The following is a 16,260-nucleotide window of genomic DNA, read 5'->3' as shown; positions in this document are numbered from 1 at the left end:
AGAAAAGGGATATTATGATTTTTTTCATGAATAAAAGTAGTACTTAGAACTTATGAACAGGGAGAATCAAATATTCATTTTCTTCAATGCCATAAAATATCTGTCTCTTAATGTACTGTAAGCCAGCTTTTATGTGGGATAAATTATTTGAAAAAAGCTTAAGAATGTTACATGGTTACATTTTTAATATAGTGAAAAATAATCAATTTCTAAATACACTGTAAAGCATTATTTTATCTCAGTTTATATACTCAAAAGTTACATTGTCTAATTCTATTTCATTAACACTGGTGTCTTGTTCAAACTAGAGCACTTTTTTCAATCCTTTGCATTTTAGAGTATTTCCAATTGCTGTTCTTGTGATTTCAGAAACGAAAATTAATTGTATGCAAATATTTATTTTGGTATTAAAAGTAATATAATATTATTTTGTGTTTCAAAAATAATCATTACATCTCATTAAAATGGCTTTATAATTCCAGTCAGAGCATGTAGTTTCACTGCAAAGAGTATGTTGGAGAAGCATTGATTTAATATTTAATAAACATAATTATTGACTCACTGAACTAAATATATTATGTAAAACAATAGATTCTTTTAATATACAAGCATACTTATGTTTATAGATTTTTTCCTGAAATGTTTCATGTAAATCAAGAGTTTATCTAATCAAATTTTAGATGAGTTCACTATTTAGGAAACATTTTAATACAGTATATTTGCTTAAAGTGAGTTTTATCTATAGTAGTTTTGAAATTCAAGACTTCAATTCATGCATAAATATTATTTTATACATGTATATATTTATAGAACACTTTGCCATGGGAATTGGGTGACCAATGAGACAAAGGAAATGTTTCAGTCTACATGAAAACTAAATGAGACCAAGGGAAATTGTTTATTTTCCTATTTGCAATTTTGCTTAAAATAAGTAGCATGCAAAATAGCTCCTTGGAAAGTCTCTTTGTTTTGATTTAGTAGCATACACATGATGCTACAGGTAAGATGGGGTGTTGACCTAGGATGAGTTAAAATTAAATAGCACAATTATCATTTGATACCTAAATTTTTCAAGGTGTCTAATATGAGTCAGATAATCCACCAGCTTAGATAACTTCTATTTAGATAATAAGGATTGAGTTCAGTCATAAAATTTTATTTTCTGTTTCATTCATACTACTTCAATTGATTTTAATTTTTAAGCAAACCTAAACTAGTGGAAATCATAAGGTCATAATCGCTACACTTGGAAATTATGGTTTTTTGACTATAGAGTCTTAATATCAATAGAGTCAGTATTCAGTCTGCAATTTGGTCTATCAAATATTAAAATACTTGAGTTTCACCATGGCAAATTGAAGATTTACCTTGTCTGTTTTTATTTTTTAGAGTATTTAGTTAATTTTGAAGTTAATAATCATTTGATTTGATGTTTCTTTATTCAATGAATATCTTTATGGCCAATATGTGCTTAGTTTTTCTTAAAGCACTTTTTTTTTTGGAGAGTTTTTTGCTATAGCGGACATGTGCTCGCCAGAGAGACAGAGAGACAGAAAGTGAGAAATCACTCCCCAGGGGGCATCATGGCCACGCCACAATTCCTTCTCCTCCTTTCTCCTCTTGGGATCTTGGGCATGCACGCACATGCAACTGGCGTGAGTTTAAGCCACCAGGTCCAGGACTTGAACTGCAGTCGACTACATGGTAGTCCAGCAACATAGCCATTATGCTAACTGCTGGTCCTTAAAGCACTTTTAAAAATATGGGACAAATGAAAAATTAATCAAATGGAAAATAAGTTTTGAAAACATCAGTAATCACTGAGAATTGTTAAATTACATGAAGTGATTTTATATTGCATTTTACTATTCACTAAATATGACAAAATTAAACCTTATTTGTTGGGTTTTGAAAAATATATTCATTATATCAAACAATTTTGTTAATATCCCATCAACTGCCAACAATCTGACACAATTGTATAAATTGAAAAAGACCAACTCAATATATCTTCTCAACACGTATATTCAGTATTGATGAGATTTTCAATATTTTCAAAATTACTTTTACATGACCCTTGAAAATATAAATAGGTCCCCATTCTCCTTCATAAGAAACAATAACTTGCAGTGCTCATAATTATATTTACATCAACTGTTACATATGCTTACATCATATATAAAACTTAATTAAAGTATAAATTTTGGACAAATGTAACATTTTCAGCATATATATATATATATATATATGATATGTAATTTGTATAAAATATTAGCTGATTGAATATCACGTTTAAAGCTACCAACACATAATGTTTTAAAATTGATTATTTATATAAACACTATTTTATCCATATCACAGAAAAGAGAACAAATTATGTATTTCTTAATATGATGGAATTCTTTGGTTAGAGTAGCACAGCTCTGCAGAGAGGTGTTTTTATTTTCCTAAAATAAACATTGAAAGTGATGCGCAGCCCAGCCATTCAAGGCACACACTTAACACTCACCAGGAGGGAGGTTTGGTGTGCTGAGCCCACTAAGTTTTAGATCTCAGAAGGGGCTATACACCCTGTGGTGTAGGCACACTTCTTTCAGTGGAAAGTATGTCATTAAAATACTGCCCTCTCACAGTGATTTCAAACTAGTGTTGTTAGAATTGTTTTTAGTCACTACACAGCATGATAAACATTTTGTTATTTTCCTGGGGTAATTTACCGTGTGCATACATGTCACAATGGGGGAGGGGTGGGATCAGTTTCCTCATGACAAGTGATACTGATTTTATGTCAAAATATGTCAAAAACATTTTACGTTTTTGCAAAAGAGAAGAAAAGAAATGGGAAAAAAGCACTATTGCCTCATGATAGTTATATTCTGTGTGTATGTGCAGTGATTAAATATAAGTAAAAAATAAAATTTAAAAATCATAGATGAACATCTATTAAACAAAGAAAAATGCACCTTTAACTTTTCTCAATTGTAGTCCCATTTAAATAAATAATACATTTCATTGTGAATAGAAAAGAATATATATAACTGAATAAAATATATTTTACTGGTTTGTTTAAAACACATTCAAACAGCTTATTTTGACATCATGGAAACACATTCTCAATGAAAACATTGTGTATTGTTTTATTAACTCACAGCATATGATCTCCATTCCTGCCTCCCTAGATTTCTCCCCCCGGGAGAGTAACAATGTGGACTCACACATTTATTATATTAATTAGAAATCACTACCTAATATAATTATTCTGGCAAGCACATGGTGAGTACTGAAAATATTATTGACAGAATTTTTCCATTTAACTCTGGTGTTAAAAAGATTTGCATGTCTAAAACTGCCTTGATTAGATATTGTTTTTGACGACTCTGCTCAGTGTTTTACTATATGCACATTAAGCATGAGGACTTTTAGCACGTCTGAAGTAACATCTGCTCTGTCTTTTTGTTGCTGGGTTCATGGTATAATTAGCTCTATATTTCACCAAATACAATTTTGCTCCCATGGCGGACAAAGCAGCATGAAGAAAACATAAATAATTGCAGATTAGAGAAACAGAAGGCAAAGTGGGTGTAGATGGCTTTGATAAAAAAGGGTTAAGGAGAATAGAAGGTCAACTCATTATTAAGAAAAAAAGGAGGCAGTTAAAATTAGATATGGTCTTTGTAATTAAAACACACACAGATTTTTCTTTTAAGGAGGTTTCTTATTTGGCCAAATAGTTAAGAGACTTGCTATGTTGTATTTTATTTTGTATTTATTAGGTAATATTTTAAGAAATTTGTGCTCTTGGATATATAAAACGAATTTAACTATTAGTGGAAATGTTGCAAAGAAATAGGAGGTTTTGTATTGTACCCTCTAACATAAAATGCGCTTTCTTTAATAGTGCTACTTTTATAGAATTAAGTTAGCTCCATGGTGCTAGGTAGTTAGTGTCCACAGCATGGTATTCTGATCTCAATGTGTCTCCAATTAACCATTAGTCAATACATTGGCATGAGCTAGTAGTAGTCCCTTAGTATTAAACTCACATTAAAAATGTGACTGTTCGCTGTGTGAAATATTTGGTTTAATTGCATCTCGTTGTTTAGCATTTTTGCAAATTATGTAAAATAATATTACACAATACACACTAAGTATGTAAAAGAGCCAAATGTTGAAATAGTACATTTTGACAATTCATACTGTAATTTTTTGTACAATTAAAAAAATACTATGCAAGCAGTGATTACATTAGTTTCAGAGGTATGAAATGTAATTTTTCTTGTATTTTACTTTCTGACTATAAACTATAAGACATTTTGAAATGATAACAGAGAATTAACTTGGCACTTAACTTTATTTCTGTCAGAAGAAGTCCTCAAAAGCCTTTACAACAAAATAATAATGCTTCGATTTTGTTTACTTCAGAAAAAAGATGGCTAGAGATTATATTTTCACAGGTAGTTACCTAAAAGTATAAAATAGGTCAAAATATGGAAAGACATATCCACCTCCATTCCATATCTCTTTATCTCAACTCATATATCAACTAGATCAATTTCAGGACAAAGTTAGTCATAAAGTACCATGAAATTCTGCATTGGAAGGACAGTTTAAAAGACAATTACAAGTGCCAATATAAATAGTTAAATAGTAATCTTCCCACTAGTGTTTTTCATTTGAAGAAAGTGGGTCAAAGTATTTCTGTTCTATAATATTATTATTTTTTACATAAGTAGCATGTTCAAATATATTAATCACTATGACAAAGCCAGAGAGATTTTACCATATCCCTGTGAACACCAGAAATACTTATCAAACTTGCCTCAGGTAGATAAGGAGATTGTACAAGACAGGGACATATTTCAATAAACCATTTTCAGGGTCTAGCAGGTGGTATGGTGGTAAAGGCACCAGACTCTCACATGACCTACCATGGTTCAGGTCACTTTTTTCATTTTTGCTCTCTGTCTCCCTAGTTGAGCCCATGTGCCCAATAGCAAACTAAAATAATAATAATAAAATTAAAATTAGATTTTTTTGAGAGGTTTTTGCTGTAGGGCGCTTGCACTTGCCAGAAAGACAGAGAGAGACAGAGAGACAGGAAGCAAGAAATCACCCTCCAGGGGGGTTGGCCACGCTGCAATCCCTTCTCCTCTATTCTCTTCTTGGGGTCTCTGGTCTTTCTGCAACATCAGAATGTTTGTGTCATTGGTTATGATGTTCAGCATATCCAAATTTTTCCAACCATGTTTGGTGAAAAATACACATATAACCATAGTTCCTCTTCTGTGAATTCCAAATAACTGACTAAGATATTGAGATATTGTCAAATGTTTTTTTTTGACCATATTCCATAGTGCTAGTGACCATGATTTGATACTAAGAACTGAAATCATGGTAAAGATACTTACTCTTTTTTCTCATCTCAGATGTTTTTAATCTTTATTTTTCAACTGCATTCCCTCATTTTATATTATATATTATATATTTCATTATATTTCTCATTATATTTCTTCCAGATTTTCTTATTTGTGTGTATGTGCCTGTAGAAATGAGTTTGCGTGTCTGAAAAAAATCATACAAAAAATGAAATTTGTTGGGGCTGGCAGGTGGCATGGTGATTAAAGGTGCAGGATTCCTACATGGCGGACTGTGGTTTGAGTCCTGGACATAGCAGCTTGCTTTCTCACTTTCCCTATCTCTTGCCCTCTCTCTGTCTCTGTGTGATCAAATGAAAAAATAATAATAATAACAAATGGAAGTAAATAATTATCTTAAAAAATAGAAAACTCTTTTTGTTACATACATGTGAACACAATGTTTAAAGTTAACATAATTAGCACAAAATCAGTGAGAGTGCTGTTGGGCCATTTCTCATCTTACCAAATTGACTGAATTCATAATAAGAAATATAGAGATAGTAAGGAAGTGAATCATTCAGGAAAACTGAAATCAATTTTATGATATGCATACCTAATAATACACATGCTGGAGAGATGCATCTTACTGTAACTTACCTGCTTTACTATTTTTAATTTAAAAAGTGAAAATAGCTTTGTGTGTCTCTCATAATTGTAAAGATGTTACCTGAATAGATGAGATGTAAAACTCTGTCCACAGCTTTTGTTTAGAACAGAGGAGGGAGTGTTGTTTTTCTCCCACCCTTGAAAGCTCTATCTTTGTTTAACAGTATTTCTGTTATTCAGGTCATATAATTCCTAAATCTCTTTAATACCTGAGTTACACTAACTTTAATGAAATGTTTCTCCTAATTCATTTGATTTAGCTACATGCTTCCCTCTAAATTGTGGGTCAGAGAATTTCATCAGTTTTGTTAGAAGTGGTATTAGATTGTTTTAAATATTTGAGAGTGTAGTTCAGTCATCCTATTAAAATTCTCTTTTAAATGAAATTTCACCTGTCTCTTTATTTATACCATTGGCATATGAAGCTTAAAGTTTTAATAGTTTTGTCAGGTTTGACTTATTTTATCTTTATTTATTTATTTATTTATTGGGGAGGTTTTTGCTATAGGGAACGTGCACTCACCAGAAAGACAGAGAGACAAGAGAGACAGAAAGTGAGAACTCATCCCACTGGGGGATGGCCACACTACAATCCCTTCTCCTCCATTCTCCTCTCGGGATCTTGGGCACACACGCACACGTGCCCGGTGTGTTTAAGCCACTGGGTCTGGGACTTGGACCGTGGTCGACTAAATTTGATTCCAGCGACATAGCCTATTGTGCCAACTGCTGGTTCCTATCTTTACTTTTCAATACTAGACTTTTGTGGCTTAGAAAATGAAATATTTTGAGCTCTATCCTGATATAAATGAGATATTTACCCAAATATAAGTTAAGGGAACTCTGAGATTAAGACATTTTAAAGGATAAGAGCTGCCCTGGATTTGAGAATAAGTAATAAATATAAATATCTAAAGGTCAGTTTGTGCTAGATTATTTCCATTTACAAGTGTGAAAAATTAGCAGACTTTTGATGCTCAAGAATGTTTTTCTCGCATACCTTTTGTTACTGTTGAGAGAGACTGTGGAGTTAAAAGTAGAACTATTATACAGGATTTTGGGAGGCAAATAGGTGTCATGGAGATTGAGTCACTGGACTTCTGTATGACTGACCACAGTTCAAGTTTCAGACCTGGGGGCCTGAAAATCACCCTGAGTGTGTTTACGTGGGTGCCCAAAATCCCAGGAGGAAAGTACAGAAGAGACTGTGGTATGGCCATCCTCCCTAGGCGGTGATTTCTCACTTTAGCTCTTTCTCTTTCTCTGATAAGCCCACATACCCCATGACAAAAACCTAAAATCAATCAATCAATCAATAAAACTTAAAACCAAAACAAGTCAGTATTTTTATTTTGAATACCTGATAAATGGTAGTTCAGGTTGGAAGAGGGCTGCAATATACAATTTTTTTCAAATACAGAATGATATAAATAGGATTTTGAGGACTGACTAATTCATCATGATTCAATGAGTATTATTTTAGGGGAAAATTTGTGATGTAAACCATTTATTTATAAATCAGTTGTTTATATATGTTTCTCGCTAAAGAAAAGTAGTATATAAAACAGAAAAGTAAATATCAATACATTTTAAATAGAAAAATTAAACAAAATATTTATAGGCTGTTTCAAGTTTTCTCAAGTCCCCAGTGACGGTGTACAATGATAGAAAATTATAGCTAGTGTGTATTAATACAAGATGCTTAATTTTATCCCTCTTCACTGTCATGTCTATCTTGGTTTTCAACAAAACAATTTTGCACATGTTAATAATAGTATGTACTATCAGTAATTGAGCACTTACTACTGAAAACCCACTGTGCTTCATATGTGTGAAGCCGTTCAACAAAATAGTGTAGCAAGGAGGCAGGGACAAGGACAATCACCTCTTGACCTAGGAAGAAACTGAGGCTCTGAGAGACCAAAGAAATTCCCCCAGATCAAGGATTTAAAAGCCAATGGAATGCTTAAGTCTTAAAGATAGGATACACTGATGAGAGCTCTGTAGTGACATCTCCTGAGGGAGGTAGAAAAGGGTTTGTAAGTAAAAGAAACTCAAATGTTATTTACTTATCATGTTTACTATGATATTACAAAATATGTATACATTGTGGAAATGGCTAAATTGAACTAATTAACATAAGCATTACCTCACACACTATTTTTTGTGGTGAGAACACTTAAAATCTGTTTTCTTAATGACAGTGTCATTGTATAATAGACAATATCACCAGCTCAAACAAATGTCATGAGATTCTAGGTAAGAAAGACCCTCTATTTGTGCTGTATCACAATAATGCCAAGTAGTAGACCAATAAACAAATTTGAAATGACTTGTTTTTTTTGAGTGACATTCGTTACTTGAAATACCAGTTTTCTTTCAGCTTGACTTAGACTTAAAGGTAATGAAATGTTTTGGCATGAAAATAAATATTTAATTTAATGTGATGTCTGTTGATCAATTAAATCTCCTTAGAGCTTATTTATATACTTATTTTCCATAGAGTTTTTCATGCTTTTATTCTTCTGTAAATTTAAATTTGCTTTTTCCTTTGACAAAATATGCAATTCTCCCTTTTTATAAAAAATAAATTATTTTAATTAAAAAATTCCTTTCTAGAGAGGGAGCGAGAGAGAGACAGACACTCCCAACAAGTCTTTAGGGCACAATCTTACCTCCAGCTTTAGTCAAGCAGGACCACCAGGACGTGCATGTATGCATCCAAATTGCAGAGAGACCTGGGGTGTGGAATCCATGTGACCTTAGCATTACAGGAGCATTGCGTTACCCCTGTGCCACAACGGCTGGCCTGATTTTCTCTTTATTAACCTACATTTCCAATGCTTCTTTTTCTCAGGAGATCTTTAACAAAACTGTGTAACAAGTGAAAAATCTAACGTGCATGAGTAAACACATGACCTAGAGTGGCTTGTTCATACATGTAAAATAGCAAATAGAGATAGATGGATCCCTAATACAACAAACGGAGAAAAGTTTTAACTATTTGAAGCTTAAGCTTTATTATGCACTTGTCTAGAGTGTTTATAAAATATGAGTAGTATTCCTTATCTCATCCATCTCTGCATGCTTCTTAAAGTCATGTTGTGTTCCTAGTGCAGTTATGACAACCATGGCACAGTAAACAATATAGGACTTGAATACAGTGAATATAAATCCGGTATTTCCATTTTGCTTCCCACATCCTCAAAGTGTGCTAATACCCTGGCATCTCTTCCTTGCTCGTAGGCTGGGAGCACCTTAAGGGCAGAACCATGTCTTCTCTGTATTCCCCAACTTTTGATAGAATGTGCCTCCAGTGGTCACTTAAGAAATGACTTAGTGAATGAGAATCTTAAAACAAAGGGAATATTAAATCAGTCATTTTATATTTTCAAGATACCTTGTCCACATTGAAAATCTAAATAAGTTATAAAATCTTAGATCCTTAATTTGAGACCATAGAGTTGTAAGCTATTTGATTATTCCAGAATTTAAAAAAATCATATTTCTATATTAACATTGTATCTCTGCATAAGGACTCTCCTCAAAATGGTGAGTTGACTAGGACTTCTGCTTGAGACATCTAAAATTCGAAAGCTATGAAAAGACTTCCTGGTCCCTCTTACCCCAGTCATGCTTATTTTTCATTTTTCTCATATCAGTTATTGGACAATTTATTTTTCTACCTATTTACTGTCAGGAACTGAAAGTGTCTGTCCCTGGCCCTTCGAACCCTGACTCCCAAATTCATATATTCAAATTCTGATCTCAATGTTATAGGTATTTGGAGACGGAGATTTTGAGATACAATTAGGTCAAGGATGGAGTCTCTATGAATGGGACTAGTGCCTTTATTAAAAAAAAAAAAAAAAAGAAAAAGAGGCCAGAGAGCTTAGGAGCTAGCTCTCCACTGTGTAAAGATTCAAGAAGAAGCCTGCAGTCCACAATTGGAAGAGAGCCCTTACCAGAATCCTACATCCTGCCACCATGATCTTCAACTTCCAACTTCCAAAACTGTGAGACATAAATTGTTTATTCCACACAGTTTATGAACATTTTTTTTTTTTTGAGAGGTTTTTGCAACAGGGCAGATGTGCTCGCTAGAAAGACAGACAAAGAGAGACAGAAAGCAAGAAATCACCCCCCAGGGGGGATAGCCACACTGCCATCTTTTCTCCTCCATTCTTTCGGGATCTTGGGCATGCATGTACACATACCCAGCATGAGTTTAAGCTACCAGGTACAGGACTTGAACCGCAGTCGACTACATGGGAATTCAGAGACAGAACCATTATGCGATCTGATGGTCTTGTCTATGAACATTTTTTTTTTTCAGAGGTTTTTGCTATAGGGCACATGCGCTTGCCAGACAGTGACAGAGAGATTGAAAGCGAGAACTCACCCCCCAAAAGGGTTGGCCACACTGCAATCCCTTCTCCTCTCAGGATCTTGGGCACGCTCGCACATGTGCCCGGCATGAGTTTTAAGCAACCAGGTCTGGGATGCGAACCATGGACGACTACATGGGAGTTCAGCGACATAGCCATTACGCTAACTGTTGGTCCCTCTATGAACATTTTTAAGTAGCAGCCCTAACTGACTAAGATGTTTGTTCCCCAAACTTGGAGCATTCTGACTCTGTTCCTGTCTAATACCCACGTCTAGTGTATCCACATACCCACCCACTTCTTTACTCCTTCATCGTTTCTTGTGGGGATAATTCTGAAGGTTTCCTAACCCAATGCCCAGCTTTTTCTTCTCTTTTACAATAGCTGGAGTAGTACAGCTAACACTTATGTCCACTGAAGTCACTCCTCTGCACACAACTGCCCCTGGTCTTTTCTTTATATTTAGAAGAGATAAAGGCCTCTCAATAGCTTGTAAGTCTCTGCATGGCTGGACCCTAGCTGCTTCTTAGGTTGAAGGCCTCCCTCCCACTCTCATCTTTACTTACTTACCTCTAGCAATGCTGGCCCCTTTTCCTCTTGGCAAAAATTCCAGGAATGGTCTTACCTCAGGGTCTTTGCATTGTTTCATCCTTTTCTTAGAATCCTCTTCACCTAGATATCTTGTTCTCATCTCCTTCAAACCTTACCTTTTCATTAAGGCTGTTAAAAAAAAACCTTATGAATTTCAACCTGTCTCCTCAATGTGCCAATACTCCCTTCCTGTTTTATACTCCTGTAGATATTCCTCTTCCTTTCCTGTTTTATCTCACTCCATAACACTTACCACAATCTGACTTGTTCTTCCTGTATTTCACCTGGAATATAATTATCAGCTCCAATGAGGCTGGAACTGTTGTGACCACTTTGCTCATTGCTTAAGCCCATGTCTAGAACAGTGCCTGCAACTACTATTTGTTGAATAAATAAATTTAAAGGTTTTGGGGCACAAAATCATATAAACATATTACTACTAAATATGTTTAACTAAGAAAAATGATGAGTATGTCAATTATTTTCTAATGAAAACATTAATGTCTCCAGAGTGATCATAAAGAGAAGAAAAAGGCCCTCCAAATTCTTTGCACTGAGAAAGTGACAACAAAATAGTTAAAACATTTATTTTCTAAATGTGACATGCTCTAGAAGCTACACATCACTTCAGCTCATGTTTACACATTATGCTACTATAACTGCTTAAAATGTAGGATTTTTAATTGAATTTTATGGCTGGTCTACATTGTTGATAGTAATTTTTATGTTATAGCTTATGAGTTTAGTCATAGAAGGATACAGAGAAATTTCCATTGATGTAATAAAATATCTATAAAAGCAAAATGGTGTTTCCTTAGTAGGTACTTATGTTATATCTCTCTAAATCTTTAAGCATGCAATTATAAATAAATGCATTTTAAGAATGAATATTTAGTAAATTGAGTAACTTTCTTTAAACAATAAGAATCTATGATATATTCCTAGATCTGTTACATACTTATATTTTAATATACTATTTTGTCTTTCAAAAATGCCATGAGAATGTATTTATAGGTAGAATTCCAAGACTTTTAAAAAATTCCTTATATCATAAACAAGTAATCTATTATAATCAAGTACACTATTTTAATATACAGTGTTTTAAAATTCATGGAATATTTATGTTTTTATTAATTGGATTACATTTAATGCACCAACATTTATGAAAAAATGCAGTTTACATTTCTTCATATTATGTTACTATCTTAAGTTTTCAAAATGACCAACATAGGTTTTCATTTGGAAATTTTATTACTATTCTATGCTTATATTACTCAAGTAATTGGCTGACATTTTATTTTTCTTAATGATATTTAGAATTTCAGATTAAAAAAAGATATTGAATAGTCAAATTTGGTATAAAACTAAACTTTTTTAATCTCCATAGTTATTAATCTTTTAGATATTTTACTTCACATGCAAACGATGATGAAATACGGGAAGTTACATTATTATTGACCTTTAAAGTCTCTGAAATTAAGGATTATGAATACTTTTGGCTCAAAGTACACATAATCTTGCTGTTTTCTTTTTCTTCTACATATTCTCACTCAACAGCACTTTTCTTGAATTTTAAAATAGATAACATTCATCTGACATTTTGCAGTCTAAATATTAAACTTTCATGCTTGCTTTGAATGCATCTGGGAACCTGGAAATGAAATTTTGATAGAATTAAAAATGCCACTGGGAATATTATTGATTACCCAGAATATATGGCTTTCATTTATCAATTAAAACATATCAACCAATTCATCTAGAAATAGGTTGGCATCTATTCATTCAATCATTGAGATGATAATTTAGATCTATTAGAATCTGTGAAAGCTTTCGGATGTTTATGTTAGAATGCAAAAGATCTGATTAATTTTCTGGAATCTAGATTTTCAACTACATAAAACAAGTAGTCACGAAACATTGGTTTGTACATTTATACCATCTTCAATAAAAAGGTGTTGCTCATCTTTGTTAATTACTAACTTAAAAGTAATAAAAATAAAAAGAATCCCCAAAACCATTTATTTTATTCTACCTCAGTTTCGGACTTTGGCAATTCAAAATTATGTTTAAAACTCATTCTAATTCTTCCATTCATTCTATGGTGATGCTCTTGTGCACTAAGGATCTGAACTTGAAGTCAGATCTCTAGCAGTGAGCACGTGTTCTTAAATTATGATGTTTTCCTAAACCTTAAGGCATCATGTAGATGTTAATTATAATGTATCACCTCTATTTGGAATGACAGTTTCTTGAATGTCTATTCTGAACCATAATGGATTAAGTCTAGGCAAGGCAGAGACTAAAAAGGAAGCCTTTCCCTTTAAGGAATTTAAGTGACCTACTGGGAAAATATTGCATTTTCCTTATTGAAAGTGGGGCTGTCATATTCTACCTGGAATTTTGGAATTCATCAGTTTCAAATGGTATTCTCTTTTACTTTTAGTGTTCATACTGTATTAACTATTTTTCTCTTATGATACCTGCTCCCTTTAGTCTATGTGTTTTGAACAGCCATCATTTCCTTGCCACAATGTTATGTACTCCAAATTGATCTGGTAACTTTTTTTTATTGATTCAGGTAACTTTCCTTCTTCTTCCTCATATCATTTAGATGACTGGTGACTTATTATCTAATCTATGTGATGATATGATGCTTCTCCTTGATTATTGTTATGTCACACACGAGAGACTGAGGCTCACACTGCCTCTTTAATGAAGTATAATTCCTCATTTCCATCTGAGCTCAATCTTAATCTTAAAACATGTAATCTTCTTTGAAAATAATTTTTGACTTCATTCATTATAGAGTGCTTGTCTGCACCAAATGCACAGAGAGAGAGAGAGAGAGAAAAAGAGAAAGAGGAGAGAGAGGAGAGAGAGGAGACAGAGACAGAGAGAGAGAGAGAGGAAAGAGAGAGAGAGAGAGAGAGAGAGAAAATAGGATCTGGGAATGCTACAATCCCTTCCTTCTAGTCCTCCAGCCCATCAGATATTGGGCACTTGCATACATATCTGGCATGTTTCAGACTGGTGGGACCAGAGATTTCAACGTAGGATTTAGATTCTCTTGATTAATGCATTACTTCTCTACCGCAGAGCTGGCCCCAAATATGTAGTCTTAATTTCGGTTTTTCTAATTTATAATAATTTCCCTTTTTACTAATTATATAATCCTACATGCTTTATATTCCATGTGCATCATCTCTCTTAATCCTCTGCTTGCTCTTCGAATTGGTATTTTCTTAATTTCCCAGATAGGGTATTTTCCCCTTTTTTTCAGATGAAGTATTTGAGGCACAGAGAAAGTCTTTATGCAAAGGCAATATTTAAAACCACATGTAACTTTTACTTATATAGATGCTTTTTCTGCTACCTTGTAAGAACAATAACTCATTCTTCCTTGTGGGATAGAATTGTTTAGAGAAAAATGTTTCTTTTCTTATTACTGTGTTTGTTTTTTTTTTTTTTGTGTGTGTGTGTGTGTGTGTGTGTGTGTGTGTGTTAGTTGTTTGTCATGGAAATAATGAACTTTACACAACAGATGTTAGAGCAACTTTTGAAGTCTTTTTCTTACTTTCCAAAGTCTTATTAGGGTAGCTTTTGTCTTACTAAGTTAATATATATCTGGATGTTCTAGAATGTCTTAAATGTTCAAAATGGTATTAGTTACTGGAGCATTTCTTGAAATGTGGTTCCAGGGCCTATGGAAAGGAAGGCGCTGAAATAATTTTAAGCAGTCCAAGAGGTCGATATCTTTTTAAAAATAATACTAAGACATTATTCGCTCTTTTAAACCTTTCATTCTCTCATGAATATACAGTGAGAAATTTTCGAAGCCACATGTCATATGACATCACAGCAGATTGAAAGCAGAAATGAAAGTGAAAATCCAAGTGATTTCTTTCAAGCCAGTCATTAAAGAGTTTTGCCAAAGTGCAAAACAAAATGCTTTGCTTCTTGTATTTTTGGAAATATATCTAGTTTATCTAAATATATCTATCTAAATATATCTAAAATATGTTATTTTATGTTAATCTTATTGATGAGTTTGTAGCTATTTTAAGTTAGTAAATATTCATTTTAAAATTACAAGTGTTTTATTTCTAATAGGATAAATATTGATAACTACAATATATATGTTTAAAGAGATCCTGAAACAAAAACATTTGAAAGTTGCTAATGTGTAAAATTATGCATTATTAATAAGATTCATGAATTTCAAAGTAAATATTAGAAATTCTCACTTCTTGGGACCAGCAATTAGTGTAATAGCTATGTCTCTGGACTCCCATGTAGTCGACCGCGGTTTGTGTCCCGGACCCAGTGACTTAAACTCATGCTGGGCGCGTGTGCGTGTGTGCCCAAGATCCCAAGAGGAGAATGGAGGAGAAGGGATTACTGCGTCCCATCCCCCTTGGGGGGAGTGATTTCTCGCTTTCTGTCTCTCTGTCTCTCTCTGTCTGGCGAGCACCCACACCCTATAGCTAAAACCTCTTCAAACAAAAAAAGAAAGAAAGAAAGAAATTCTCACTTCTTTACATCTTTTACTCCATAGTTTTCTTTAAAATTTCTTGCACTCAGTCAGTGGTTGTAGTGAGAAAGAAACAGTCTCAAATGAGAACTCTGAAAATCTTAGATATTATATAGCAGTATGAAGATTTTAGAAAGGTTGACAGTGAGAAAAAATAGTATTTTAAGTTCTTTTAAAAATTTCTCTTGAGGGACCAGCAGTTAGTGTAATGGTTATGTCGCCGGACTCCCACATAGTCGACCGTGGTTTGCGTCCTGGACCCGGTGGCTTAAAAACACACACTGGGCGTGTGTGCGTGCATGCCCAAGATCCCGAGAGGAGAAGGGATTGCGGCATGGCCATCCCCCCTGGGGTGGGGGGTGATTTCTCGCTTTCTATCTCTCTGTCTCTCTCTGTCTGGCGAGTGCATGCACCCTATGGTAAAAACCTCTCCAAAAAAAAAAAAAAAAAAATTTCTCTTGACCCAGTCGTGGTGGTGCATCTGTTGGGAGGCTGCTGCTGTATGGGAGGCCCAGGTTCAGTTTTCTTGTCAGCCTGAACGCATCATGTGTAACTGCATGTGCCTGTAATCCTGGTTAATTGTGTGGCTGGGACAGGAGGATCATGACAGGGTGACACCATGTCACAGTTCCTATTCCTGTACTTTTCCTTTCTCTTTCTCATAAAGGAACAAAATCTCTGTTGATTTATAAATTATTATTGAGATAATACCCAATTTTTCCTTTCC

At 33.8% G+C, this 16,260-nt stretch overlaps 1 protein-coding gene across 1 annotated transcript in view; it reads left to right on the top strand.

Moving 5' to 3' along the window:
* The window catches only part of DACH1 (dachshund family transcription factor 1), a 486,510-nt gene that overhangs the window by 298,949 nt on the left and 171,301 nt on the right, over positions 1-16,260 (top strand).

This window comes from Tupaia chinensis, unplaced genomic scaffold (genome assembly GCF_000334495.1).
Source record: "Tupaia chinensis unplaced genomic scaffold, TupChi_1.0 Scaffold000620_1, whole genome shotgun sequence".
Classification (NCBI taxonomy): domain Eukaryota; kingdom Metazoa; phylum Chordata; class Mammalia; order Scandentia; family Tupaiidae; genus Tupaia; species Tupaia belangeri.
Note: the sequence above shows the minus strand (reverse complement) of the source record. Positions and strands in the feature narration are given on the sequence as shown.